This window comes from Quercus robur, chromosome 4 (genome assembly GCF_932294415.1).
Source record: "Quercus robur chromosome 4, dhQueRobu3.1, whole genome shotgun sequence".
NCBI lineage: Eukaryota > Viridiplantae > Streptophyta > Magnoliopsida > Fagales > Fagaceae > Quercus > Quercus robur.
Window position 1 is genome coordinate 3,556,755 of NC_065537.1, and position 4,440 is coordinate 3,561,194.

At 34.5% G+C, this 4,440-nt stretch overlaps 1 long non-coding RNA gene across 1 annotated transcript; it reads left to right on the forward strand.

Annotated features, from left to right (window-relative positions):
- Window positions 1-769: 769 nt before the first annotated feature.
- On the forward strand, window positions 770-2,716 carry LOC126720369 (uncharacterized). The gene is made up of 3 exons (XR_007653359.1): window positions 770-869; window positions 2,419-2,508; window positions 2,598-2,716. It is a non-coding gene; the product is annotated as an uncharacterized LOC126720369 (long non-coding RNA).
- The last annotated feature ends 1,724 nt before the right edge of the window (window positions 2,717-4,440 follow it).

The following is a 4,440-nucleotide window of genomic DNA, read 5'->3' on the forward strand; positions in this document are numbered from 1 at the left end:
AAAAATTCCAAAAAACTCTAAATAACAATTATCAAACTTATTTGCCAAACAGGACTAAAGAACAACAACATATGCATGAAACAAAATAAAAACAAAATTATAATTTTCATATTAAATTAACGAGGGAGAGAGGCAGTCAAAAACGCTTTGGGAGTGCGGTTGTTTGTGTCGATACTTTATAACTTTAATTTTTTTTAATTATTTTAAAATTTTTTGGGTAAATTTCACAAACCACCTCTGAGGTTTGGGTTAATACCAATTAGGTCCAAGACATTCCAAGGTTTGAATTTTTTATGGGAAAGCTTTTACAGCATTAACAATATAAACTCTTCCGCACTCAGTTCACTTTTCTGGTCAGATCTGTCTCTCTCTGAATTCTTAAGATCCATTTGATTACTAAGAAAGTGTATGAAGAGGACCCAATGAAACAAAAAACTTCAAATTTTCTTTAGCTGTTCATAATCCATTACCTCTTTCTTTTTGTTGGGTATCAAAAATATGTAATTTGAAACGAAATTCTTGTATGCAGATTTGAAATTGTCTTCTGGGTCCAGATGGAATCATCATCAATACTGCTCTTTCTTTAACCAGCTAAAGGTTTGAATTTGTTGCAAAAGTTGTCATCTCTCTTTAACCAGCTAAAGGTTTGAATTTGTTGCAAAAGTTTTCATCTCTCTTTAACTATTTGTGTCATTCATGGACTATTAGTCATTTGGATGGACATCTGAACTAATGTATTTATACATGTTAATGTGTTTATAATATCAACAGGCAGCAAACCCATTTTTCTTGTTGGCTGGTCCCAATGTGATTGAATCTGAAGAGCATGTTTTTCGAAAGGCTAAGCAGATTAAGACCATTGCGTTGAAGTATGGTTTTTTCTCTCTGTCTTAGGATCCATGGTATGGGAAAGCCATATATTCTAATTCCTTTATTTCCTATTGCTTTAACAGACGTTTTTCCTCCTGATTTCCACCTGTCCTGTCCAAAATCCTATATTCATGTTTTCCCTAGGAATCAAGGGTTCTTTTCTCTCTTCTTTGTGACTCTAAGCCTTCGTTTAGAAGTTCATAAAGGAATGAAATGAAATGTAATAATTATTAGGAATGGAATGAAATGAGATTGAATAAAATATATTAAAGTAAGACAAAGGAATTGAATTATGTAATTTTTTTTAATGTTTTAAAATAAAGAAATGGAATGTAATGATCATTAGGAAAGAAATGAAACAAAATTGAATAAAATATATTTAAGAAAGGGAAAGGAATGAAATTATGTAATTTTTTTTGAATGTTTTAAAATAAAGAAATGGAAAGAAATAGAAGTTAAGTAACATTATTTGGAAGTAAGATAGAGAGAAATGAATGAATCATTTTATGACAGTATTACTATTAGACTCCTATTTTAAAATAAAGTTTTGAATATATAGAGGTACTCTGGGAGTTTTAGTAAAAAATATCATTAAATCTAATTCAATTCCCTCTCATTTCTCCCAAATTGGGAGGAATGAAAATTTAAGATTTTAAGAAAATAAAGAAGAATGAGTGTTCCCTCTACACATTTCATTCTCTACCATTTAAACTCTCAAATAAGATAATAAACTTTCAATTCCCTCAATTAAAACTCTCGAACAAGAGAAGGGAATAATACCCCATTTATTTCAAATTGTTGGTCCTCTATTTCATTTTAAGATGTTCCAAAATGAAGTTCTCTTTCCAAAATTAATAAATGAAATTTCTATCTTATCCTTTACTTTACTATTTTTTATCTATAGTTTAAATTAACAAGGTTAGTTTTGAAAATTTATACATTTTTAACTTATAAACAATGCATTAAATGATGTTCACTTAAAAAATTGGATTTTGTTGGAGGTAGTAATTTAATACAATGTAATATTTTATTGGTTGGGGGACATAATCCTTCTGTTGTATTGAATAGTTTCTCCCACAATTGAAATTGACGTACCACGCACATTAAAATTGGCATCGTATAAACACTATACACAAATTGCAGGTGTAAAAGGCAATGAACTTTTTATGTATAGATGGTGCACAATGTACATTTTCGTGGCCAGCTTAGAAAAACAAATTTCCACATGGTGCTAATCAATTAAGTGATGTAATTCATGACAAGCATTTTTTATATGACAAAAACAAAGTATCTTGATTTGTACAGAAGCAAGACTTTTTTTTTTTTTTTGGTTGGTATATGGAGCAATTGCCTAGGGGGAGCCAGAATTGATACCTTATATACCAAACACAAACTAAATTAAATTGCGAACGGCGATGGTTTAGTTGGTAAGGTTCGGACACTTCGCCTAACTCGCCTAGGTTCTGAATTCCCCTCTATTTTTTTCTAACCAAAAAAGAAAAAAAAAAGAAAAAAAAAAAGAACTAAATGAAATTTGTTTTCTCGCAGGTGCTTCACTTGATGACCAATGTTTTTCTGTAGATGAGGAGAGCATCTAAGCATGGTTGCAACCTTTGTCATTGTTTGCCAATGGACTTGGTAAACTCAGCCCCCCCAGAACTAACTTTGCATCTTTGAATTTTTAATTTCCAAATTCAGAATTAACAGCTTGTTTATATTCTGATCAGTCAGGGAGAGAAATTCATCAACCTCATCAAGCCTAATATATATTCTAGTAGCCAAAGGTTAATTCCTGGTAGGCTGGTATGTTTTAAATAATTTTCTTTTGGATATATAATCTGCAATAAACTAGTGCTCATGAATGAATTTCTCTGTTGAAGGATAATGTTTTCTCTCCACAACTTCGGAGCCTTTCTTTTACTATCATTGGCAGTGTTTGTGCTCACTGGCTCCATTAATTCCCAGCTAGAGCCATGTTTTGTCTTTTGTCCTGGAAGTTATAATGTAGCCGACATCCCCTATTACAAATCCAACGTAACAGCTCTCTTGGATTTTTTATACTCCAGAACTCTCCAAGGCCACAGCTATGACCACAAAACCGCTAATAATTGTAGCATCTACCTCCTCTTTCTCTGCCGAGGTGAAGTTTCTACTAGTAGCTGCCAAACCTGTGTTTACCATGCGAGGCATCATATCACAACTCAGTGTCCAGCAACTAAAAGTGCCATCATATGGTGCAAGGAATGCATGTTAAGGCAACAACAGAACCAGAGATTTTAATATGGAATGACCAGAATATAACTTCACCTGAAGAAACTGGTTTCCAAGTTATTGCACTAGTGAACAGTCTAGTAGATGATGCTTTACGAAAACAAATGTTGTTCAAGGCAGATAATCGGCCAGCGGATAATGGTTTTAGGTATGGGTTGGTGCAGTGTACAAGAGATATCAATCGTACTGAATGCCACAATTGCTTAAAAAACTTGGTGGCCAAAGTCCTTGACTGTTGCCAAATGAAGATAGCGTTTCTCATCGTTAACCCAAGTTGCAATCTAAGATATGACAACTCCTCTTTCATTGAACAACCACCAGCATTGCTGTGGTCGCCACCACAGTCTGGTAATGCTAAGATTGTAGATTTCTATTTTACATGGCAATTTCCCCTGCACATTTGTCCACAGTATGGCCTAGCTTTCCACATTGAGTACATAAAGGCCTTTCTTTGCCTTTGAAGTTTTTTCCTGAGTTCTTGGTAGCTAAGGCAGTGGATTCAACCCTAACAGTATTTATGTAAAGACCTTTGCATCTCTTCTTGGATGAACAAAGAGTGAGCCATGTTGACAGAAGGCAATGGATCCATAAGCAAGATCTGTGTTCTGACTTGGGAAAAGAAATCATTCACTCCAATAAGGAATTTCATTGTGGACTCCTTAGCTTGAACACTCTTTAGCCTCTGATTAATACTACACACACATTGTCCATAGGTGCATTGGGGAAATGGACTAAGATTTTGAAGTTGTTCCCACGAGACTTTGAGCTGAGTGAAATAGTCAGTGAGAGATTGCTCCCCCTGATGAATCTCAACAATTTGCTTCTGGATGTTGAAGACCTTAGTGCCATTTCCTTGACTAAACGTGTCCCTGAGATCAGTTCAAATCTCAAGTGCAGTGTCTCTGTATATGATACTAGCTTGGAGCTTTGGTGAGACTGAATTGATGATCCAAGTGCCAACCATATTGTCAGCATGAATCCAAGCTTGAGCTACAGTTGGTAAATTCACCAATGGAGAAGAAATGGTTAAAGAACCATCTATGAAACCAAGCTTGTTCTTGGCAATCAATGATTTTCTCACTGATCTTGCCCAAGCAGGGTAATTCTCTCCTCCAAACAATGGTTGAGAAGTGAGAACAGCTCCTGGATTCTCTCCAGGATGCAAAAACAAAGGGTCATTGAGATTATATGAATCTTGCAAAGAAAATGAAGATTCAGTGGTGGAAGCATTAGCTGCTATTGTGTTTGCCATTGAAGAAAAAGAAAAGCTCGAAGAAAGTAATAATTGTGGATAGGAAA